Source organism: Aotus nancymaae, unplaced genomic scaffold (assembly GCF_030222135.1).
Source record: "Aotus nancymaae isolate 86718 unplaced genomic scaffold, 86718_ANA_hifiasm-v0.15.2.pri h1tg000008l, whole genome shotgun sequence".
Lineage (NCBI taxonomy): Eukaryota > Metazoa > Chordata > Mammalia > Primates > Aotidae > Aotus > Aotus nancymaae.
In genome coordinates, this window is record NW_026988419.1 from 13,256,229 (window position 1) to 13,283,294 (window position 27,066).

Here is a 27,066-nt window from a genome sequence, read left to right on the forward strand (position 1 = left end):
TGTCTTATTTGCTCTTACCCCCACCAGCTCCCCCACCACTGGCCTGCACTCCACAAAACCATCCTCCTGGCTCTTGTCCAAGAAGTAGAATCCTTGTTGATTGTGTCACCTGTATCCCAGCAGGATCCAGCACAGTACCTGGCCCCTGGAGGGGCTCAGTAAACATTTGTCAGGTGAAAGAATGGTAAATGGAAAGCTCCGATGGAAGCTCCAAGCCTAAGCCTCAGTCCTCTTCCTTCCCTCCACATCTTGACTTTTTGGTGGCACCTTAGTGAGACAACAGGGTGCCCAGGAACTGTCCTGGGGAATAAGACTAGAACTCCTTAATCCCACCCTCCCTTGAGATCATAGATGGTTCCTTGAACCCACCAAGTAGCAACTAAAGCTGGGCAGATGCAAGGCAGAGAACCTGGGTATCAGGCTGCATGGCCGGTGATCCCAGGGGCCCTGCCAGAGGATTAGAAGCTCGAACTCCTCTGTTTCTCACTATGGCAGACAGACTGCTCTTTAATGTAAGAGAGCAGTGTGTGCCCTTTACTTATATTTTTGCTTTTTTTTTTTTTTTTGGTCAATGGGAGATTTTAAAATAAATGCCTCTAAACCTAGAATCATAAGATGTCAGTGAGGAAAAGACCTTGGCATCACCCAGTGAAACTTCCTACTCAATTTACCGTTTTGCCATCCACTCTTGGGTACTCTAATAATTACTTATTTCACACAACAGTGAAGCAGAGACTTTCTTCTGCTCTCTGGACTATCAAGAGGCAGGCACTGATGGCTGTTCTGGGAGTTGGGGTGAAAGGATCACTTCAATAGCAGAGGTAGTTCTGACCACAAAGAAAGTGAAAACAAGAGCAGACTGCAGAGGATGTCAAAAAGAAAGGAGAGGAAGGAAGCAGCTCAGCCCTTTGGGTGAGCCCTGGAGAGAGTGTTTAAAGAACTTGTAAAATCAGGGCCTTCTCTTGACCACCCCCATTCCCCTCCAGCAGGCCCTGGAGTCTGAACCCAGAGGCAAAGTAAAAATAATAGGAAAGGCTAACCAAGAGAAGAAAGAAAAAGGCAGAGTGTGGAAACAGCAGGGGTTTTCTGGACTAAAGACTCAGTTGCACCTTGTACCTCTCTGGAGATGCCCCCTGTGAAACCTAGGGCCAGGAAATTGCCGATGACTCTTCCCCTATGCAAGAAAATTCAAGAGAATGAGCCTCAGAAGTTTTTAATTTATTAATCAAATAAGTAATGTCTAGTAGTCAATATGTTCTTGGTGGCTGTAATTTCTCAGCTCTTTCCACGGACATCCATAGAAGATAAATTACGTTATATATAATCGCAGATTTGACTTACAGATTAGAAGATTATTTAAGGCATGGTAGAGAAAAAGCTTTTTTTTTTTTTTTCTTTGCCGTAGCTATCAAGTTTACCTCTAGGCAGTTTTTATGAAATACAACAGGATATCTTTAGTAGCTTTGATCTTCTTTGATGAAAATGGCTTCTTATTTCCAGTTATTAGCATTGGTAACAGCTAACGTTCATTGATCACCATGTTCCAGACACAACACGTCACTCTTTACACACATACTCATCACAAAAATCCATCGAGGTAGACAGTATTACTATCACAGTTTTCGAGATGAGAAACTGACACTTGGTTCCCCTCAGTAACTTGGTCAAGGACCCACAGTTAATAGGTGGGAAGACGGGAATGAACACCCTATATTGCCACCTATACTCTGAAAACCCATTATTCTTCTTGACATATACCACCAGCCATGAAGTCAGGAATTCTAGGGGAAGTATATACACAGGTTAAGAAGTAAGTGAATGACCAATACAATGATATCTAAGAAGGAATTTAGTACGGCTGGAGAGTCAAATGAGGCAAAATCAGTGGGGAGTATAAGGTTGAAGAAGGAGTTAGAGGCCAGATATGGAAGATGTCATGTATAGCATGAAAGGTGTTTACTTTTTAATCCTAAAAACAATCGGGATATTTTGCATTGCTCGTGTTGAGCAAGGCAGTGTGCTGTTTCCACTTTAATTCTGGAAATAATACTACATTGAAAAGGAGGAAAATTGGATGTTGAACTGGTCTATTAGCAGAATGATCTGGGCCTGAACAGAGACAAGGGCTATGGGAATGGAGAAGCAAAGCAACATACCGAATCTCTCCTCTGAAGGAGGCCGATTCGTTTGAGCTTGGGGATTGATTGCATGCGGGAGGGTGAGAAAGAAAAGAATCAAGGTAATTCCCATGTTTTCAAATTGCAAAAAAATAAAAAGAAGAACAACGACGGCATTTAGAGTAATGCACTGTTTTGTAGCAAAGTGAAGTGGGAAACCTACGAGTTGAATTTAGGACACGTGAGTTTTGGATATTTATTTCCTCAAGATCAGTGAAGACAGAAAAATGTAATCTAGATATTAGTACAGCAGAAGTGGGAAGCGCTTTATGTTGACATGAACAGTGACAGTATCCATCGGTGTAATTTGTAGTCTATTGTCACAAAAAGTCCACATCTCTAAAACAGAAACTAGTTTTTTCAAAACTGAACAAGGAAATAAACCTATGAAAAGCAAAACAGCCTTGTAATGTAAGTAAACAACTTGTTCTAACGTAAATGAATACAAATGAAAAGTTAAAAATCATCATACTGTGCACCCCTCAAAGATCCACAGCAAGCACAATGCATTTTGTCATAGTGGGGTGGCAGCGAAGTGTTCGAAAGCACCATAAAAGTAGAATTCTCCAAAAAGCAATGCAGGTGTCTAGGTCAAATGCAAATAAGGAGCTATGCAAATTGAGTTATACTTGACTACAAAATCAGATGCTTAAAAACATTTAAGGAAAGTGAAGTTTTAGTCTTACAAAATTCACCTGGTCCTCATTATAATACGTTTCCCATTTGTGCCATTCATTCAATGCACTAAATGCATGATGGGGCTCCAGTTAAGTAGATTTAGAAGCTGATTATGCTGCATTAAATGTATTCACTTCAATTTTAGGGAGTTTTTTTTTTTCCTTTAAAAGGATTACTAAACCAAGAAAAGTAGAAAGTAAGACAGAAAATAATACCCTTTGGTGATGCTGTAACAAGATTAGAAAATAGAATGGCTTTATGATATCATGTAGGAACATACGTTCTCACTTATCTGATTTGAATAATTAAAGAACACATTTCAATTTTGTTCATTGCTTTTACACTGTGCTTGACACTTTCTGTACACATGATTAGTTCATCCCCTGAGACTACATTTACTTTGGAAATACCTATTTTTTATGAATTTATGTATTTCTTTTTAGAATACATAGTTGGTCAACATTTTTTTAAAAAATTACCAGAATGGACACTCTTGTAGGTGTTAGAAGAGTTGGAATCAAACTTGGCTCTGCCATGAAGAATAGACTTCACTAATCTTGTCCTTAATTAGTTTCCTGATTTCTAACATGAGGATACTGAATTACACTGCATAAACTCTTAAGTGTGTCCTAGGTTCAGAATTTATATGATTTTGGGAAAAGCTACTTGGATGTCATGTTTTGAAGCTGCCTTCAATCAGCTTCTATTTAAAATAGAAAAAAATGCCAAAAAACAATGATTGGCATTACAAAACTATTCATATGAATGTATTTATGAATTAAATCTTCACAGATAAAGTATGCTAGCCAAAGCTACCTAAAATTCAATAGTTTGCAATAAAGTAAATTCCATTTGTTTCTAAATGAGCCTAGAAGGGAAGTAGCAGAAGAGAATAATTGACAAGAAAAGGGAATTTCAACATGTATCAACTCTATCATAATTCTGTGTGGCATGAGTAGCCTGGCCAATGTACGTTGAGAAGTACCCTTTCAATAAAGCATTTTTAAAGTATAAAGTAATCCCTTAAATAGGACATAGGAGCATCAGTCTGCACATGTGATAGGTAAAAGGGAATTTTTTTATCAATGCCCTAGTTTTAAAAACTAATACTAGTTATGGCAGCAATGATAATATTACATTATAGGGCTAAGCCCTATTTTATAACAATTATTACATTTAAAAAGGTAGTTAAAATAAATGCAAAATAATTTACAAAATGTAAAGCCTCATACCCAACACTCATCGTGCTGCAAAAGAAGAAACTCCAGACAGAATGAGCAATTTGTGCAACCTCACATTGTTCATAAACAGCCAACCCAAGATTCTGTTAAATTTTCCCAATCTTCAAATATTTGCTGAGTACCTTCTGAGGACATTGATAGTTTCTCTTGTTTCCTTTTCTTCAGAAACTAACCAACTTGTCTTCAATTTATGCCTCACTTTTCCTCCTCGTTTTCTGACTTCTTGTCTTTTGCTCTACATGTTGGTGGTTTTCTTTGTCTTTAAACATTTTCTTTCAACCTTTTTGCTGTCTTCTTTTAGTTCTGGCAAAGGTATTTTAAATGTACGAGAGCCCTTTCTTATTTTCTGATGGATCCTTTTTAATAGCATCCTGATTTGGTTTTACAGCTGTAAAATTTCCTTGGGTTTTTATAAATATGGATTTCAGATTTTTAAGTTATTCTCTGTTTGTAAGTCACCTCATTTGCCTTTCAATCAGTTTTTCTATTTGCGTGAATTGTTTCCTCAAATGCCTGATGATCCTCGGTTATATTTTCACATTTAAAAACTAAGCAATAGAAAGATTTACTGAGGGTGGTTGTTTATTAGCTGCAAGCTTTAATTCAGCAGGAATGGGCATGGGCTCACCATTATACTGGAGGTAGCCTTCCTCAAATGCCAGAACGAGGAGGGTTTTTTCAAGGTGACTAGCATTCACACTATCTACTCTGCTTCCTTGTAACAATGCCTTCCAGTTTTACAAGCAAAAAAACAAAACTCCAAAACTCTTTGCTGTTGTTTTGACTGGGGAATAAACATATAGCAGTCAGGTGTTTTTCAAGCAGGAGTAGAAAATAAGAGTTGACAGCTGTTATGTATATAGACTAATAATACCTCTAAAATGCCTCTGATTTCTATTCTACTTCTCGCTTCCATCCTCTGGTTGGGATTCTCTGATAGGCAGGTCAATTTCTCTCCCTATTACAGGAATCTCATTGTTGGTACTTTAAGTTGATATTTCTCCCACTCTGTTTTCTCAGTTAACATTCTTCCATCTGTGGTTTTTCTTTCAAGAATTAGTTGACATCTGCAGGTAGAAAGGCATTTACTGTTTTGGTAAGGCTGTGCCATTTTTGTAATTTTTTTTTTCTTTCTTTCTTTTTTCTTTTCTTTTTTTTTTTTTTTTTGAGACAGAGACTTGCCCTGTCACCCAGGCTAGAGTGCAGTGGCGCAATCTCAGCTCACTGCAACCTCTGCCTCCTGGGCCCAAGCGATTCTCTCGCCTCAGCCTCCCAAGTAGCTGGGATTACAGGTGCCCACCACTGTGCCTGGCTAATTTTTGTATTTTTAGTAGAGACAGGGTTTCACCATCTTGGCCAGGCTGGTCTTGAACTCTTGACATTGTGATTACCCACCTCGGCCTCCCAAAGTGCTGGGATTACAGGAGTGAGCCACCACGCCTGGCCCATTTTTACAAAACTTATTTATTGTCATAAAATGTATTTTAATAGACACAGGCTAGTTGTTGAGACTGATTTGCTTTAGCTAGTACCTAAAGCAAAATCAGTACTGTAAGCCAATTCCTACAGCCTTACGGGGCCTTCATATACGGGCTGAATGTTGGAAATGAAACCCAACACTTAAGTTTGCAATCTGCCCTATGCCGTGGATCAGGATTTCCACAGGAAGTACAAGACTTGAATCAGGAAGTGGATTGCTTCCTGATTCAAGTCTTGTACTTCCTGTGGAAATTCCAACTAATCCCTACAACAGTCTTGGGATAAACTGATTGTTTTCAGGTTATGTGCACGACAAAGATGGTTGACATACCCTGGAATCAGGGTAAGATCCATCTTTTCTGAGCTTGATTTAGTCTCCACTTTCCCAGGTGTTTTTCTATTTCTTCAGAATTAACTTTTCTGTTTTTCAAAAGAATAGATTTCCAGAAGCCATGTGCCATGTCAAGATATTTATTTAAAACAAAACATACTATTAGACAGCACATTTGATGCTTCTGTTTGATTGCCTCTTTGCCTTCTTAGCTATCACTCTTTAACGTAGTGATTGCTTTAGGGTTTGCAGTGTATATTTTAACTTGTCACAATCTACCTTCAAGTGATATGATACCACTTCAGATCTAGCATAAGAACTTCACAGTAGTACAGTTCCATTTCTCTGTTCTGACCCTTGTGTTATTGTTGTCATATATTTCACTTGTATATATATTATAAAATTGCTTTTACATTTTATTTGTTTAAAGATTAAATTATATTTAAAAAGACTGAAATAAGAAACTTCTATTTTTTCCTTTGCAGTTAGTGATTTTGGCAGTTTCCAGTCCTTCGTGTTGATCCATATTTCTATGTGATATAATCGTCCTTCTGCCCTACGGACTTCCTTTAACATTCTTAAAGTGCTGATCTGCTGGTGATTATATTCTGTGAACCTTCTAGGTATGAAGGTAGTCTTTATTTCAGCTTTGGTTTTAAAGATATTTTCACTGTCTAGAACTGTAGATTGTCCATTTTTTCTTTCTGTACTTGAAAGATGTTGCTCCATTTCCTTCTTGCTTCTTCTGACTCTGATAGGAAATCTCTTGTTATACTTATCTTGTTCTTCTGTACAGCATGTGTCTTATTTTTCCTACTGACTATTTATAAGATTTTTCTCTTTATCATTGGTGTTGAGAAATTTGATTGTTATATGCCTTGCTGTAGTTTTCTCATGTTTCTTGTGCTTGATGTTCATTGAGCTTTTAAAATCTGTAAGTTTATAATTTTCAGCAAATAGGAAAAATGTTCAGTTATTATTTCTTTGGATGTATGTTCTTCCTCCTTACTCCTTCAGAGACTCCAATTACACAGATATCAGGCAACTGCAATTTGCCCCACTGATGCTTTGTTATTTTTCTCTTTCTATTTTTTTAAATCTGTATTTCATTTTTCATAGTTTTTATCGTTATGCCTTTGAGTTCACTGAACTTTCATTTACAATGTCTAATCTACCATTAGTTGCATCCAGCATGTTTTTTATCTTGGACATTGAAGTTTTCAGCTGTAAAAGTTTGATTTACTTCTTACATTTTCTACGTCTCTATTTAATTTTTTAGCTATATGCGATATAGATAGAATAGCTCATTTATGCCTTTATTTGATAGATTTAACATCTTTGTCAGTACTGAGTTGGCTTTAATTGATTGATAGTTTTGCTTTTGTTCATAATCAGTAAGTTTTTAGTGGTTGCTACATAACCTAGCTATGACCTTGTTGAAGCTAGGAGATTTTGTGTTTCTATGAATATTTTGAATCTTTGTTCCAGGATGCAGTTATTTGGAAGTACTTAGATCCTTTTGGGTCTTGCACTTATGATTCCTTATGTGAGATCAGAGCTGTGCTCAGCCTTGGACTAATTTTCCCCACTTCTGATGCAAGATCCTCCTACATATTCTATCGAATGCTGCATAATCTTGAGGTTTTTCAGCATGGGTGATGGGAACAGGCACTATTCCCAGACCTGTTTGAATGTTGAAAAATGCTGCCTCTAATCCTTTCAGGTGGTTCTTTCCTTGATGTTGGGTAGCTTCCTCACATGCATGTGTACATGAATATTCATTTGAATGCTAGAGGAGAACCCTCTGCAGTTCTCTGGAATTCTCTCTGTGTGCAGCTCTCTCTTCTCTAGTACTGTCCAGAAAACTCTAGCTGTTTTGGTTTTACCAGGGTCTCAGATCTATCTCCTCAGCTCCAGGAGTATGCCAGACTCTGCCTGGGTGCCCTCTTCTGCACTAAACCTTGGAAACTCTCTCCTGGCCATAAACTGGGGCAATTGTAGGACTCACACTGTGTGCTGTCTTTCAGGTATCACTGAATTTCACTGCCTGGTGTTCAGTGTCCCACAAAGCATGTTTTATGTATTATATTCATTTTGTAGTGGTTTCAGGCAAATGGCTAAATCTGATCTTTGTTACACCATCTTGAACTATTGAATTATGTTCTCATTGTACCTAAAGGACATGGAAAGCCACCAGAAGAAATGACAATGTGGTATGTAGCACAAAAGCAGCAGAAGTTGGGGACATAAAGGAATCAAAAGGGTTATAACAAAGAATGGCCTTTAATTAATTCATGTGAGTCTATGACTAATGGCCTGAGGAGTCAAGGCAGTAGGAAATACTGCAAAATTTGGGCTTTAATGACATCCTCAATTTCAAAAGGATGGGGGCTCAGAAACTAAAATTGATTTTTTTTGTGTGCAAAATAGGAACAAATACTTCCTGATGACAGCAATTTCAGAATACAGAGTGCAGTGAGTACATAGAAAATAAAAATAGTTAACACGTATAGAGTGCTTAGCTAGGCAGTATTATAAGGTTTAACAAGCATTAAGTCATTTGATCCTTTCAACAACTCTATGATGTCAATAACAATATTATCCCCATTGTGCAGATGAGAAATATGAAATACAGAGATTAAATTTTTACCCAAGATCAAATGACTACAGAATGGGAGAACCAATGTTTGAACTCAGGAAGTACAGCCCCAGAGACTGAATTCTTAGCTACCCACACTGTATTCACTTTCAAGCTAGATGAATAGAGGGAAATCCTTCTTCTAGAAGAAGCAGCCAATTTTTCATATTATATCCTAGGTATTCTGCAGTAGGATAATATTATTCTGCTTTTGGTCACTCAGCCTCTACCTTCTATTCCTCTGAGGAATCTTCACCTTTAAGAAATGAACATGTTGATCCAGTTCAAGGGGGAAAAGAGACTCAGAAACCTCTGAGGCAATGGTTAAAAAAAAATGTAGTACTAAGTGGATATATAAGGAGCAAATTTTCCAGAGGACAAGGTCAAGAGCACCTGAAAATGTCTTCATAATGTGTATTTAGAAAGTCTGTGTCACAGTGATTCCACTATTGTAGAGTTCTAAGACCCTGTCATCTTCATTTGGACTTCGAATTTGATACTGGGTAGCATTAAAAAATTAAGGTGATATAAAATTAACATTTTACTAAGAAATTGCAGGGAGGCTTTAAGATAATCGATGTCACACTATGATATTGAGATCGCTAAAATTTCAAATTATTTACCAAAATTGGGATATATCTAAGAGCTTACTGCAGTATAATTTGTCTAGTTAAATAATGCAATATCTACATATGGGGGAATATACTTTACATCTGAGTTTTCTCACACTGATTAACACTCTTTCTGCTATAACTATCCAGCCCAGAACAAACAGGACCTTTCCTATTAGTACTGGTGTTTCTCCTTCTGAATAAGTCTACATCAATGACAACTCCAGCTGCCAGTGCTAGGAAGTGTGTTCCAGGGCAGCCGTAGCAATAACTCTGCTCATCAGTGCTCTGAGTCCCCCTGCCTCAATCCTCCTGCCTCTTTTCCTCCCTGTCTCTGATTTGCTCCCTTGATGATACCATTTAATCTCCTGGTACCAAATGCCATTTTTTTCTCTTTTTCTTTCTTTATTTTTATTTATTGAGACAGAGTTTCACTCTTGTAACCTAGGCTGGAATGCAGTGGCATTATCTCAGCTCACTGAAATCTCTGCCTCCTGGGTTCAAGTGATCCTCCTGCCTTAGCCTCCTGAGTAGCTGAGACTACAGGCATGTGCCACCACGCCCGATTAATTTTTGTGTTTTTAGTAGAGATGGGGTTTCACCACATTGCCCAGGCTGGTCTCAAACTCCTCATCTGAGGTGATTCACCCACTTGGCCTTTCAAAGTGCTGGGATTATAGGCGTGAGCCACTGCATCCAGACCCAAATGCCAAATTTTATATTGATGATCCTCTGAAGTTTATGTTCTGCCAAGACCTCTCCCTGATTTGTATCAAACTACCTCTATAAACGTCTACCTGATGCCCAATAAGTGTTTCAAACTTAACATGTACAAAGCTAAACTCCTGAGCTTCTGCCCCATTCCACTCTCCATCTCACTGAATGAAAAACAAATCTGTATAGATATTTAAGACAAACATTCTGGGGAGTAATCCTCATTCTTTTTTTCTTATATCCCACTTTGAATATATCAGAAATCCCTCTAGTAACTGACCACATATCATTATCTATGTACTACACAAGTCAGCACCATGTCTAGCCTGGATTATTGGAATGCCTCTTAATAGGTCTCCTTGATTTCATCCTTGTCCTCCTACAGCCTATAAAAGAGTAGCCAGCATGATCCACTTATAAAAATGGTAGATTATGCTCATCTTCTGCTCAAAACCCTCAACTATATATACATACATATATATGTATGTATATATAGTTATATATATATATTATAGTATAATATATATTGCAGTATAACACAATAAGTTCTTAGTGATATCCCAATTTTGGCAAATAATTTGAAATTAATAGCCTCCCTATTAGAACAAATACAAGTGTCTTATAATGGCCTAAGAAGCATTAGAAAATGGGCATCATCACCTTTCAGGTCTCATCTACAACAGCACTGCCAGAAGAATATAACGTAAGCTACATGAAAGAAGTGTAATTTTGAATTTTCCAGTAGCAACATCAAAAAATGTGTAAAACAGATGTAATTAATTTTAATAATCTACTTCATTTGACGTAATATAGCCAAAATATTGTTTTTTCAACATTTAATCAATACAAACTGCATATGATTTAGTTTAGGTTTTTCTTTCGTTACAAAGTTTCTGAAGTCTGGTGTGTAGTTGATACATACAATATATCTCAATTCAGGCTAGCCACACCACAAGTGCTCGATAGCCATATGTGACCAGGGATGGTGCAGTTTTACAACTTCTCAGTGCCTCTGATTAGAGCAGGCATGCTCCTACCTCTAGGTCTCACAGACCTTGCTCTTCCTTCTATCTGTAACACTGTTTCCTTTGGATCTCTTTATGGTTCTTTCCTTAACCCTTTTCCAAACTTGGTTCAAGTGTTTTCTGTTTAGTAAGATCTTCTCTGTCTACAATATTCAAATTCCAACCTCTTCCAATTGTAACATTTCCTATCAACATTCCTTGATTTATTTTCTTCATTGTATTTAACAGATTCTAGCAAGTTACCTAATAAATACACACACACACACACACACACACACACACATCCACACACACACGTTCTTAAATCAAATTTAATCTAACACTAAGCTCTCATGCAACTAGACTGGTAGGAAGTTTCATTAAATTATTATTGAAGCTCCTTCCTTCCACTCCAGAGTTGTGTGAAAGTCCTGGGAGTGATGGTAACTCATAATGTATTAAATTGATTCCAGAGCTGCCTTGCTACAGTTGGGCACAGTAGACCCTGCCAGCTTGGGGCCCTGGTGTCTACAGTTTACAATTGCTGAGTTCACTTCCTGGGTTCCCAGATTCCCTGGGAAGCAGGTCTGCCCCACCTCCCTGGAGTTTTGCATCATTTCTCTTTGTTCAGAGAAATTCAGGCCACCATCTCCTTCCCAGTCCTTAACAATTTCTCCTAATATTGTTTTATCACCTCTCCCAATACTCAATATATTTGCCTCTTTTTCCTCCCCTTAAAATATCTCTTCAGTTACTTTAACTTTAGAAAACAAAATCTGTAGTGTCTGAAGGAGAGTGAGGATTGGGCAGGGGTGATGAACAGTGGACAGGACTTACAGGCAAGCTTTAAACTGGAAACCCTTGAGTTGAAAAGCCTGATTATCCCCTTGGATTGGATGGGTAGAGGTGGGAGAAAAAATACAGTACAAAAAACAAAAGATCTGTTATTATTGTAACAAAGTCTTGATGCAAGCATAAGTAAGAATTTTGGGAGATTTCAGAATATTTTTCTTTTTTAATCGTTCATGTTTTTCTTATCCCTATTTATTATCAAGAAAGCCTCCAAATTAAAATGATTTCAGTGATACTATTTTGATATCAGGAAAATAAGGGACCTGAAAGTAGTGTTACACAGTAGCAGCATACAACAGGAGCTAAAAAAAAGTATGCACATAAATATTCATGGGTACCAGTACCTACAGACATACATATAGGTTTTGAGATTAATAGAATTTAAAGAAACGTTTTACACTGTTGGTGGGAGTATAAATTAGTTCAACCATTGTGGAAGACAGTGTGGTGATTCCTCAAGGACCTAGAAATAGAAATTCCATTTGACCCAGCAATCCCATTACTGGGTACATTGCCAAAGGATTATAAATTGTTCTGTTATAAGGACACATGCACATGAATGTTCATTGCGGCACTGTTTATGATAGCAAAGACTTGGAACCATCCCAAATGCCCATCGATGATAGACTGGACAGGGAAAATGTGGCACATATATGCCATAGAATATTATGCAGCCATCAAAAATGATGAGTTCGTGTCCTTTGTAGAGACATGGATGAACCTGGAAACCATCATTCTCAGCAAACTGACACAAGAACAGAAAACCAAACACCACATGTTCTCACTCATAAGTGGGAGTTAAACAATGAGAACACATGGACACAAGGAGGGGAGCATCACACACCGGGACCTGTTGGAGGGTGGGGGACTAGGGTAGGGATAGCATTAGAAGAAATATCTAGTGCAGATGACGGGGTGATGGGTGCAGCAAACGACCATGACATGTATACCTATGTAACAAACCTGCATGTTCTGCACATGTATCCCAGAACTTAAAGTATAATCAAAAAGAAAAAGAAAAAGCTGTAGAAAGGAAAAGGAAGCAAATAGATGCTCAAGAGGAAAGGAAGCCTGGAAGATCAAGAAAACAGAAATTGGGGGAAAGAATAAACAAACAACCTGATTTCTGGATTGGGAGAGGGAAGGAGAAAGGAAGACCATTGCATGAGATGCCAAGTCAAGGCCAGGAAGAGTTTCAGGAAGGAGACGTGTTGCAATGACTTATGTGCCATACACTGCATTTTGAGGATACTGAATTGCTTGAGATCTTACCACTAAATAACAGAAAGAGAAAAAGTAAAAAACTTTACTGGCTATCTCCTCTGTGCTAGGTAATTTTGCACACAATATTCCCTTTCATCTTCACAATAGCACTATAAAGTAGATGACATTAATCTCATTTTCTAGTTGAGGAAAGAGGGTCAAAATGATTGAATTCTTTGTTTGGGATCATGCAGCTATTCAGTGTGGACTCAGGGAAAGAAGGCATGCATCCAACCCTGGGTCCCTCATTCTTGCTGCAGCTACTCCTCCGGCTGCATGCCCTTGTAGAAATCACTTACTTTTCCAGACAGATCCCCCTCATACATCTTCTGCTCCACATTGGAAATGTCTCTTTATTTTTGAAACCTTATTTTTTCACTTTATTTTTTATGCTTAAGCTAGACAGTCAATAAGGATTTAATGAATAAGTGAAAGAAAAAAGAACCCATGTGCATAGGTATGTGTCCATTCTACATCGTTTAGTTCAAACTATAAGATCTGACAGTAAGCAGCCTGTAAACATAATATGCATACTATTCATTTAAAAACACACAGAGCAATCCAGGGAGCATGACCTCCTAAAGGCAGAGTCCCTTCACGGGGCACTGTATGCTAATGAGCAAAGTGAAATCAGTAATTTGAACAAATTGAACATATGCATGAAAAACGTTTCTAATTTTTGTATTATTAAGATTTTATAAGATATGTAATGATTCTTTGGCGTACTTTGTTACAATGCTCATTATAAAATCTGCAAAAAAGGATTAAAATAAATCTCAGATGTCAACACAATCTCCTGGGCAATTCTTCACTAGACCAAACGATGCCATCCACGACTGCATTATCTATGAGGCTGAGAATGGCTAATGAGGCCCATCTATTGTGATATAGCCTGTATTGCATTGAAAGACTTTTTCTCTCTTCTCCGCCACAGGCTGTACTTACCCACTCCTGCAGAGAGAGCCCAGCTTTTATAGTTGAAGGCAAAAGTGAAAATAGCCACTGTTGTCTGGGCTGAAAGACTTCAAACTTCAAATAGTCCTTGGGTTGTAGGGACAATCCTCATGGCCGATGTTGTTTTCATGACGGCAAGGATTCATATTTCCCAGGCACAATGGAGAGTACCCGGCATGAAGGAGGAGCTGAAAAAATATATACACATAAATATGCATAGATACATACAGACATATATACACACACACACACACACACACATAAACCCGTGCACATATAAACTAATATCAAATAAATACTAGAATTTTGTTTATATCATCAAAAATCACATCGTATACCCCCTAATAATCCCACTACCTGAGCATTTTTCAGAAAACTTTGAATGGTATGATTTCTTAATACCATTCCTAGCTCCTATATTCAGTGACTTGTTTACCCTGTTACTTTCAGTCTCCTACTCTGGTTTGAGATGTCTCAAAATAGTATTCCAGTTATTTGTGTTTTCATCTATAATTATTTTCTCAGCAAGGGTTTTAAAATTCCTATGTAGTTTTTTTTAAAGAAACTTGAAAAATGCTGCAAAATTCTGCAATGTGTTCTCAGAAACAAGGAAAGATGCAAATATATCGGAGGTAATGTGGAAGCAGCGTGATTTGAACACAGCAGAAACGAGTGAATATTAATTTCAGTGCTGCCACTTACCATCTGAGTGAATCGTGACAAGGTTTTTGTTGTAGTTGTTTTATTTATTTGTTTGCCTTCCTGGCCTTCAGTTTCTCACAAGTATATATGAGGAACTGGATCCTGTGACCTCTAGCATTTTTGGAAACTCTGAATTTCTTGGCTTCTAGGAAACTTATCCTAACCAAATTTGTGTTGGTATGACTGGCTTTAGGAAAGCATAGCCAGTAATTGATGATGGGTCTGATTGCAAAGAATACTGGCAGAATGAGCTAGACCCCACCTCATAATCCTGAATGAGTCTACCTATATAATTAAGAGCAATCCTTAATGAGTATGTCTGTATGATTAAGAGTGAAGGTTGGTAAACCTGACTTTTACCATATAATAGTTATGGAAATTTCAAGTCACTTTGTTTCTTCAATCACTCATAGAATGACAACATTTAAAGCATTAGATAAAATATAAGTGTAAAGCATTTACAACCATACCCAGAACATTGCAGGGCCCAGTTGATAGTTTCTACTAATGTTCCTATCAGAAAACATCTAAGTTCAAATGACAGAGCAGACAAGAAATACACAGGATGGGAATAGATTCTTACCAAAAGGAGAAATTGATCCAAGTTAAACAAAAGGCTATTTATTTCCTCTTTAGATTGTTCCTGAAATTTGCTAAGACTTGAATCATTGTTCATAAAGTATGAACCCAAGAAGTTGTTTTGTGCCAACTTAGGTGGTAGATAACAGGAGACCTTTCACAAGAAGAGATTTACAAATAACCACATTGGTCTTTATTATCCATGTTGTTCTTCTCTATAAAGTCATAGGAAGTATAATATTATTGATCAGACAAGATAAGAGCCTGGCCTACCAGAATCAAACACTAACCTTTTATTTATCCACCTGGAAAATGTCCATGGAAAGTATAAAGGAGAGTGTTTTGGGTCAAAGAGTACATTTGGTTTCACGCTAAGAGATCTACCACTTTTCCAGTTCATTTCCTAAATAAAGAGCATGGTTGCTTTTGTACAGTCATGGTCTCAAAGGCAAAGCTTTTGTTTCAGAGGTTGAATGGGCTATTTCTCTACATGTCTGATTACATGTCGTGCATCTCTAAGCATATTGACAATTTCATTATACTGAGTGCAGTAATCCATATCAACAGCTCATCCCTGTTTTGAATTATAAAATGAAGTGACTTAAAAAGCCAGGTATAAGCAAACTTATCTCCTTCTAGTTCTTCATGGATTGGACTAGGTCCAAAATTAAGCAACACACAGAGTTGCTTCTTAAATTTAAACACTTCCTAAAATGGTTTTTTTCACCAAAATTAAGCCACCTAAAAGATTAAAAGCTCTCTCTTTTTCTTCCTCAAAAAAAGAGGGGAAAAACCACATAATTACATTCTAATTTAAAACTGTAATTGAGTGCTCTTGTATTCGTAAGATGTTCCACTTTCCTTTAGGGACAATATTCTTATTAGTCACACAAGCTGTCTAATCATTTAAGGGCAAGGCTTCTTGAAACCATATACCTTTGTTGCAAAGCAAATGAAAAAGTGCAGTGCTGTCTTTTTTCCTCAGTGCATCTCAATTATGTACTTATAAAAGGAACAATCAAATACTCAGGCTGAAAACAATGATACCTTCTAGACTAGCATAGGTCTAAAGACAGCTGAGGTTAGTCCTGTCTGTATTTTTAAGACAGTACTCTTTCTGGTCGAAATTTAAAGATTTAAAGATTGGTAAAAGACAAACAAACAAAAACAAAAACAAAAAAACAAAGTGCTCATGAATAAAGGACAAGGAAGCTTGGTTAGAGAAGCAGAAAAGCAAATGCTTGAACGCACTGGTTGGATTTGGAATCTGGGAGACCCATGTTCAATCTCAGGTGAGTTACCTAAATCTCTGAACCTTGCTATCTATAAAACAGAGGTAATAACAGCATCTCTCAGAAAGGCTGGAGGAAGAATTACAGGAGATAATATGTATAAGTGATTTTCACTGTTCAAAATAAGCAAGGATGTTCAATATCAACAGCAGCATAATTAGGAAATCATTTTGCAAGTGTGAAATATACTACATTTAATTTTCTCCTGCTCACCCTTTCTCTCCATATGCAAAGGCATACAGGAAAAGGGGAAGAAAACTAGTATTCACACAGTGTTGGCCACATCCAGGTACTTTACTTAGATTATCTCAACTAGTCATCATGACATCTGCCTGAGGTATGTTCCTTTTAAAGATGAGGAAACTGAGGCTAAGACGAAGAGACAGAGACAGAAAGAGAGAGAGCCTGAAACCCAAGTCTCCAGTGCCCAGCCCATACTTATTCTACTACAGAAAGTTTACATGCACATGTATTAACACACACACACACACACACACACACACACACACACCCCTATTCCTGAGACAATTTGGGAATCTGTTTAGGTGGTACTCATAGGCTTACATAACCTGAGTACAGTAGCTTTTTCAAAATTAATATTTAACCCTCAAAATAGTCCCATAAATTATTATCTCTATTTCATGAATAAAATAATGGAAGTTCAGTGCATAAATAATATGAAAAGGCAAAAGCTATTAAGTTCTGGATTCAGGATTAGAACTGAGGTCTGTTTGACACCAAAGTCCAGGTTATTTCTCCTATATAAAGGCAACTTCTGATGAGAAGCAAGGGTTGTTTGACTAGAAATCCTTCATTAAAATACATAGAAAAATTTACTTTTTACTCTCTTATGACATAAAAGATTTTACTTTCTTTTGGGAAAATGGTTGTCTAATGGTGAAATTTTTTCTTGCAGAATAAAGGTTATGAAACTGGCTCTCTTTGAATTGGGTGAAAAGAATGAGTACCTTGGACATGCACATCCTGCTGGCTTATTTCTTGTGTATTACGGCATTCAACAAAGAGGAAAGGTCCTATTTGATTTTAGCAAAATGTGGGATCCATGCAGCTCATTTGTAAGCTTCCTTCCTGTAGAAGCTCTCGTTCACACAGCGAGGTCACAGCATTGGTGATCCGAATGCTCACACCTGCAAGGTGAACATTAATAAATCACATATTTCAACTGTGAGATTTCAAATGAAGCCTGTTGTTGGCTCTGTGTTTCCAGGCAGCTCATAGATCTCTGTCTAAAAGCACTGGGTATAGCAATGAGCTCACGATGGTATCTCAATAAATTTCTGTGGAGCCAAAGAGAAAAGCCAGAGAATCTTTGGTTGATAGCATAAAAGAGTGGACAATATGGCCTACAGAAGGCTACCATTCGGAAGACCTTCAAGGAACCATGGCATTGATTGCCTGAAACAAGTACAATCATGAATATCAATTGTCATTAGTTCTTGAACTGGTATCCTGATAACCAAGTAGCTTAGACCAAAGCCATCATACAGAGATTTCCACAACCCATAAGTTCCCTAAAACAAGATTTTGAGAGCAGAAATTAAGATGCAAATATGAATATTCACATAAACTGCTTAAACTGTTATCTTGTATCAGGATAAACCAGCAGTTAGGAGGTACAACAAGAAAAACAAGCCAAGATGCACTAAATACCCCAAACATTAATTGGCTTTTAAAAATTCTAGCTTCAATATACAACTCTTACTACTTTGAAATGTAAAGGTTTTAACACTAAAACTCATTTCAATTTTTAAAAATGTTGTGCCAAAAGGTCTTAACTAAAAACCATTATCTTGATTCTAAATTTAAAGGTTTTCAGAAGAAACAAAGTTAATTATACACAGTATGCTGAAAGTATGTCTTAACTATGAGTCAGTTGTTTTAAATGAAAGAAATACAAGTCTGCAAATTATCACTTTCCCAGTTCCAAATTCCTACTGGAATTTCTGGCAGTTCTGGATCCTATGTCCTGAAACACCACCAAAACTGCGTAAACACACGTACATACATACACCACATCTAGGTATATGAAAGAGCACAAATGTCCTTAAATGTCTAAGTAAGAAACACAGTGGGATAGAATACACACACACACACACACACACACACACACACACACACACTGCCTCTGAAGTGCCACCAGTCATTCTAAATGGCAATGGGGTCAGCTTGACAGTCTTTGGCTTGATTTAGGGATGCAGTAGCTCACTGCCCTGGTTCTGGTGCTCATGACCCATTGCCTAGGTGGCAGCAACAGGTAGTCTACCAACGTACTGCAAGAGATAACTTCCTAAGAAGCAAGATGTGAATGAATGACAGTATTCTCAAAAGCTTTTCATGGGTCTCCTTTGCTGGCAGAGCTATGTCGCATTTCTATTTTATAACATTTATTGACTCTGAAGAGACTAGTAATAATTTAGCTCTGTATTCTTCAAATTATGCATTGCCTAAAAAAAAAAAAAAAAACCCAGGCATTACATCTTTTTCAAATTTTTTCAAATTTTTAATTTTTGTTGATATATATGAAGTGCATATAATTGTGGGATACATGAGATGTTTTGATACAGGCATGCAATGTGAAATAGTGACACCATAGAAAATGGGATATCCATCCCATTAATCATTTATTCTTTGAGTTACAAACACTCCAGTTACACTCTTCATTATTTAAAATGTAAAATTAAGTTATTATTGACTAGTCAACCTGTTATGCTATCAAATACTAGTTCTTATTAATTATTTCTACCTATTTTTTGTACCTATTAACCATCCCAGGCAGTACATTCTGATAAACAGTTGTACTATATCAAAACCAGGGATACTTCTCCATTGCTGCCCTGGAGATATGGACTGTGCTTAGGTTGTTGAATGTAGGAGCCAGAGCTTACAGTCTGTGGCTGGACATATTCCAGCTATATTTCATTAATTTGCAAGAATCATCTATGGAGCTATTAAAAATTTAGATTCCCAAGTTTTGACTCTTCTCCCAAAGGTTCTGATTTGTTATGTCTTGGAAAGGAACCAGAAATCTGCATTTTAAAAAGTCCCTGGTCCTTCTGATGCAGCACAGCAGCAATTTCACATTTGGAACCATACATAATTTATTTTCCTCATTTTATAGATATAAAAACTGTGAGCCAGAGTAGTAAAGTGACTTGCCAATGATTAGACAGAAAGTTGCTGCACACCAGAACTGGAACCCAGGTCTCCCAGCTCCCAGTTCTTCCCTTTCTGCTTGGCTGCCTTCCACTAGAGCAATAGGGGTGTCATGTAGCAACCTCTGTGCAGCTTCCTATAGCTCTTCACTGGTTGTATTCTCAGATAATCTTTCATTGCAAATTCACTTTTTAAAGAAGACAAAATTTCACAGTAAAACCTCTCACAGGTCAATGCAAGAAACTTGTTTCACAAAAGGCATTTTTTTCTGGCTCATCTAATTCTTGAAGCACAGAGCCAGCAATGTGCTCTGCCTCGTTTACTCTGTCTGTACAGTGGGAATTACACCAGCTCTCACTGAATTGTCTGTTAGTGAAATTAAAAGCATGGATAAAGATAATAAATTCTATGTTACCTCTCAAACCTCTCTGTGACAGATTTCCTATAAATAACAATATGAGTAGGCATTTCTGCTACAGCATTAGCATCAAAGAGAAAACGGACAAATCAGAGTGTCAGTTCATGACTCAGTATCCTCATGAGAAAAGCTTGTGCATGACAGACAAGTGCCTCACAAGTTGACATTTATGTTTTGGGCCAGTTGAGATACATTTACCTTTACCTTAAACTAAAATGTATACTTGGAAATTAATTTGATCCACTAGTATAAAAGTCTTTCTGTGGCTAGCCTTCTTGTGGGGAAAAAAACCTGACATCTTTGATAGATTCAATAATTCATTCTGGATGAAACTAGTTTTATGTGCTCAAACTGAAACTTCTTAAGTACTCCTCTGCTTGACTTAACTAATTTTATGTAGCTTCATTTACTTCCATGGAATAGTTTAAGTACCAGGGGAATTGGATTCATGGTCTGTTTCACAATAAGAAAATGTGCTTAGTTGGGGAAAAAGTCTTTAAAGACATTTCCAGTACCAGATTATTAAATTATTGCTTTTCTAACAAATGGGTGAACTTATTCAAGTAAGACTTAATTATTCATTGATCCATTCAAAAACATATATATTGAGTGCTTATTATGGTGTAGAAACTTCTGGACACTGAGACATAACAATGAACAAAAACAGATTTCTCTTGCTCAATAGACATACAAGCCCCTCCAAGGGACATAAACATTTATCACATAATTACACAAAAGAGAAGGTTTTTATAGGACGGAGTAAGGGTGAGGTGGATGTAAGTGAGGTCAGAGAAAGCTTCCAAAAGGGATCAACAACTCAGCTGAGATTGGAGGGGTGAGCAGTTTGTAACTAAGGCAAGGAGGGAAGGAATGTGTACGTATGTCAGTGGAAATGATGACCAGGGACATACAGCCCAGTTCTAAAGGAGTATCAAGAGCAACTGCTGATGCATGTTGTCCAAGCCAGTCTTGAGGCTTGCATTAAGTATCCAGGTCCTTGATCATGGGGCAGTTGTGGTTTACTGGACAAAGTACTTGAGGAGGAGGAGGAGCAAAAGCCCTGGAAAAGTTGCTTTAATCCCCATGGTTCTAAGTCAACACACTTGCAAAGGCAGGTTAATAAAGTATACTGCCTGAGGTCATAGGAAGATTAAATGAGATCAAGTGTGTGCAGAGTTTTATAAACTGAGAAGTATAGACTGAGGGATTATAAATGATTATAATGACTAATACCTTCAGTATATAAACTACTTTCTGGCAAAAAAAAAAAAAAAAAAAAAAAAAAAGGTATTGTTAAGGAGACGCTGATCTGTTGTACAGACAGGCATAGTATTTTTTCATGATGCCATACCAAGTAGGATAGAGGCCAGGTCCTACCAGCTTGCTGTGTCTTGCATGACCAGGCATTCTCTGTTTTAAGGCCTTCAAGGGGATGTGCCTTACCTAAAACCCTGGCTCCCACACTAAGTGGCTTTGTAACATCAGCCCAGCCTTTATAGTCTACCATCTGAAGATCAGAGGTTAGCTTTTGCCTAATGCTGCAGAGGTAACCACAAAAATGTTCTGAAGCTTCTCATCCATAAGTTTTTGGATTAAGTGTAAAATTTTATTATTGTTATCCTCACTCAGAGTCTCTCCATTATAGATCTTCCCCAGGTCATGGTAGTGCCCAAGGGAAATTATACTGTGGAAGAATGTTTTAACAAAGTTATAGTGTGGTTACAAAATCAATATCAAGGAAATCCTGGACTAATTAATATAACTAAGGATGGAAAATTTCAAGAAGTATAGTAGATGGCAGGTAGGAGAAAGGAAAAGTTGATACATCCAAAGAACAACAAGTGGCTTGAAGAGTTTTAGAAGGCGACACTCACCCTGATCAGGAAATCAGAAAAGGGAAATTAGCAAATTATGGCTGATAGTTATATTAGCTTAATCTAAATAATGTGGCTAGATCATTTGGCAAAAGCGGATACTCAAAGTAACACAGAGAGCTAGACATTCTTCTTTTCAGAGAGAACGCATTTCTGCCCTTGTTTATTTTCTCTAGGGGCCGCATTACTGCCCTTGGGAAGTCGGGTTTTTTAGGAATCAGAGTGGCAAAGTTTAGCTCTTACAGAAGTTCCAGCACAAGAGAAGTCCCTTGCTCCCATCCCCCATCTCCTTGCTTTGCTTGACACCATGCTTCTGAGAGAACCCAGTATGATTTAGAGTTAGGGGCAGCAGGCAGCACTTTTAGTGCTGGATATTCAACTCTGCCTCCCGGAAGAGTTTCCTCTGTTCTAAGGAGACAGCCAGCATCACTCCACAGCGGCCCAGGAGGAGTCAGAATAACAGACTGATCTATGGCCATGATTAGGCATCCAAGAAATTAAGTGGGTGTCTCTGCTTGTTCTGAATGGATGGAAGAAAGAAGCTTGGGGTTACCTTTCCTTGGCACAGCCTTAAGTTATGTAGTCATGCACAGTTGCATTCCAACATAATTTTAGCTCAATGGGGGTGATTCCAAGGCAGAGTCAATTTTGTCTTTCAGTCCTGGGTGGAAGAGCACCCAGGTTCTTAGTAATGCAATTTTCCCACCGTGAATGGCCAACCACAGGTGAGCGTGTGTTCATGTGTTGTGTGTGTGTATGTGTAAACCTCACCCTCAAGTGTCACCATCTTTGTTGGAAAGCCACCATTTCTGATTGCATTTTATTATTCAGGTATCTATAATCTGGTTTTTCATTATAGCCTAAGTGAATCTCCAAGCTATTCTTCCTCAAATTCTGAAACTTCTTAGGTATAGCAGCAATATAATGAAGCTAGAACTTTGCTCCACATGGAGAAATTTTGACTACTCCAAAGTGTAGGAAATTTTTTCCTTCCTGTGAGCAGAAAATCTTTGAGTGGTACTTCCTAACATGGTATCTTTCATGAACATCCTATTACCTTTCCTTTATTCCCTTCTGTTCACTTCTTGTGTTTACTTAGGGGAATCATCCTGCAACTCTCTGTGTTACTCGGGCTGGAAAGCTTGATGTATTCTTCACTTCTGTTTTTTATTAGTCCTTATTTCCAATGAGTTTGTGATTTCTATCTGTATACTCCAAATGACTTTCCTATCTATCCCTTTCTTCCAGTTACTATGCCCAATGCCTTAGTTTGGGCTCTATTAATCTCTTTCTGAACTCCAGCCTTTTAACAGGCTCCCTGGTTCTGATCTTTCACCTTTCCAGTCCATTCTTTATGCTTTCCCCAGATTTAGCTTTGTAAGGCAGAGTTTTGATCATGTTGCTATTATAAAAACTATTCGACAAGTCTGAATGTCCACACACATGGCATAAAGACAAAAATCCTTCAAGGCTTTCATTAATCTGACTCCTTCAACTTTGAAATACATCTCCTCTTCCATACAGCTTAAAGAAAACCAGAGAAGGTTATTTGCCATTATCCATGTATTCTCACGTTTTTCCCCACACTTTTGGTTTTCTCCTACTCTTCCTTTGGCCCAGAATATTATTGCAAGTCCATCACAACTCCCTGTTTGTACTATAGAAAAGAGATTCTCATGCTTCAAATTCCAACCCAAATGACAACAGCAATGTGGAACTTTCCCTAATATTCTCATTTCTAATTAATTGCTTCTTCCTTTGATCCCCACAGCATTTTCCCTGTACATCTATTTTACACTTATTTAATTATACTTAATTGTTTAAACAGGTTCTCAATTATATTAAAAGCTTTGTGATGGCCCAGGGTATCTTCTACTTAGTTTTGTATTCTCTAAGAAGCATCTACAGCATATCAAATACTCAATTAGTGTTGAAGACTTAGAGAATGAGGAGGAAAAGTTTAATAATGGGTAAATAATAAAAACAATCCAAAAATTCAAGAGTTTTCAAAAGGCATTGAAATTCCTAATTTTAAAAACTTTTAGAAGATTAGAAATCAAATAATGTTTTTACATGTTAGAAGGCTAAATCAAGCAACTAACAAAATTATTGAATTTAAAGACTTGTTAGAATTTGGCTGGGCACAGTGGCTCACGCCTGTAATTCCATTACTTTGGAAAACCAAGGCAAGCTGATCACCTGAAGTCAGGAGTTCCAGATCAGCCTGGCCTGGCCAGCATGGTGAAACCCCGTCTCGCTACTAAAAATACAAAAATTAGCTGGGCATGGTGATGGATACCTATAGTACCAGCTACTTGGGAGGCTGATGCACTAGAATCACTTGAACTCTGGAGGTGGAGGTTGCAGTGAGCCGAGATTGCCTCACTGTACTCCAACCTGGGTGACGGGGCAAGATTTTGTCTCAAAAAACAAAAAACAAACAACCCCCCCCAAATTAAAATTTAAAATGATAATCCAGGAGAAAAAGCTATCCCACCCTTCAGAATCTCAGAAAGATTAGGTACAAGGTACAGAAGAGAAAGAAAGAATAAGACATGAGCCTGACAGCAAAAAGAAGTCACTTAAAGTCTATGTAGTTAATTCTGCACACAAACTGTTTGCAACTCTCCTGAAGCCCTTGCTAACGCTTTCAAATAAAGGAGTCCAAGAGATCTAAAAGCTGGAGAAATTGAAAGGCCCTAATTTCTGACATTTGAGGCAGCATCACAAAAAGTTCCCATCCCCATCACTCTTCAGTAAAGTCCATCAGACTAAAAGCTCTGCTCTTGTAGGAAGAGTTGCCAAATGGCTTTTTATTGTCACATCGCTAAAAATAGACAACTAAGGGTGGCCTGAAAATGAGAAAAATACGAAGTATGAAAGAGGGCAGGATACACAAAGTGAAAAACTGTCCCTAAATAAAACAAAAGAAATTTAGTGGAGAAAATTAACATGCAAGAAGGGGGTTCCCTTTATTCTCAGGAATAAAACCAAGATGTCTTCTTTTGTTAATACTATTAAGATGTGTTTTTGGGGATCCAGCCAAAACAATAAGCAATACATTTATTGATTTACATCCCTACCAACAGTGTACAAGAGCACAAGAGCTCTGTTTTCTCCACATCCTCACCAACCCTTGCTTTTTCATCTTTTTAATAGTAGCTATTTTAACAGGTTATGAGGTGATTTTTATTGTGGCTTTAATTTGCCTTTCTATGATGATTAGAGATATTGATCATTTTTAATATGTCTGTTGGCCATTGGTATGTCTTTTTCCGAGAAATGTTTGAGTCCTTTACCCATTTTTAATAAGGTTATTCATGTTCTTGTTATTGAGTAGTTTGAGTTCCTAATGTATTTTTTTATATTAGTGTCTTATCCAATGTATGATTTGCAAATATTTTCTCCCAATCTGTGGGTTGTCTCCTCTTCATTCTTTTTTTGCTTTGTTTTGTTTTTTGCCATGCAGATGCTTTTTACTTTCAGGCAACTCCATTTGTCAAGGCATTTATTGAAATAATGGGTAAAAATTTAACTTATTATAGATTATATTATTTATAAATATAAAATAAAATATTTAACAAAAGGAAAATTTAAAACTAGTATGAGAGTATTAAGTGTTGCTATGGTTTGAATGTTCCCTCCAAAACTTATGTTGAAACTTAATTCAAATTATAATGTTATTAAAAATTGGGGCCTTTAAGAAGTAATTAGGTCAGTGGATTAATGCTATTATTGTAGAAGTGGGTTAGTTATCCCGGAAGTGGGCTCATAAAAGGATGAGTGTAGCCCACTTTTCTCTCCCTATTTCTCATTCTCACTTGCACTTCTGCCATGTTATCACACAGCATGAAGACCCTCACCAGATGCTGGCACCATGCTTTTGGACTTCCCAGCCCCCAAGAACTGTCAGAAATAAGGCTTTGCTTTTTATAAATTACCTAGTCTGGTATTCTGTTATAGCAATATAAAATAGACTAACACAGGTACCTGGATGGAAAATAAATATACACAGAACAGCAGCATTCATTAAGACTTTTTCATATGCCAAGAACTTTTCTACAAGTTTTATATGCATTACTTATGCCAGAATGTTCTATTTTAAAAACATAGTGTGAGAAAGCATCCTAATTTGTAATAGCAAGCAAAAACATGAACTATCATGGAATAAACTTTAAAATTATGCACAAGATTTGAAGAAAATTTAAAAAAACTTATTGCAATGGGTACCTTTATGGGTCAACTTAGGTAATAGACATATGTCCTGCCATTTATGTTTCTCTGGTGAACACTGACTAGCAAATCTTACTAGGACATTTTAATAAATGAAGATATATACTATATAACTGAATGGAAAAATGAAATTTTACAAAACTATCACTATTACCAATACAATGGGTATGACTTAACTGTTAGTGATATCTTGATGCGGTGGTTCTGAGGACAAAATTATTATAAATCCACATTTAAAAATCAGTAAGAATATCAATGACTGTTTTTTAAAAGATTACTATTGATCATGATTACCTTACCAGATATAAAAACTGACTATAAAACTACTGTAATGGAAAACATATTATTTTGGCATAAAATATGAATTATGGAAAAATGGAGAAGAATGGAAGAACTTTTTACATAAACAAAAATATTATGTATCTTGTTCACATAGACACTTTCAGGTCTTTATCTAATTTTAATAATGAAAGAACAGATAAGCATGGAAATCAAGGCTGGCATCCATAAGATGTTAACTTATGGGGAAGAAATGAAGGGATTGATTACTCAACAAAGGAGACCAAGGGTAGTTTTTTACTCTTTGTGTGTGTGTGAGGGGGACATTTTCTAAATCAAGTTAGATGTATATTTCAGAATTTATATCAAAAAATTCAGTGGGCTGGAAACACTTAACCAGCACTCCTGGTAAACTCAGATGGTCCCATAAATATAGAAAAGGGCATTAAAGGTTTCTACTGCCCCATTCCAAGAGAAAAAGAATCAATATACTCAACAAATTCACACAAAGACCTCTTATGAACCTTTATGGAAATCATTACTAGTCTATCACACAAACAAAAACACAAACAT

The 27,066-nt window shown here is 37.2% G+C and overlaps 1 long non-coding RNA gene across 11 annotated transcripts in view; it reads right to left on the reverse strand.

Annotated features, from left to right (window-relative positions):
• LOC105712861 (uncharacterized) overlaps nucleotides 1-27,066 on the reverse strand; it is a 726,004-nt gene that overhangs the window by 175,459 nt on the left and 523,479 nt on the right. For 10 of the 11 annotated variants that reach the window (XR_010341408.1, XR_010341407.1, XR_010341406.1 and 7 more), the window contains 2 exons: nucleotides 17,484-17,663; nucleotides 13,934-14,130 (listed from right to left, as the gene is read on the reverse strand). This is a non-coding gene — a long non-coding RNA (uncharacterized LOC105712861). The remainder of the gene's footprint in view (nucleotides 1-13,933; nucleotides 14,131-17,483; nucleotides 17,664-27,066) is intronic. The other variant, XR_010341401.1, reaches the window with a different exon arrangement.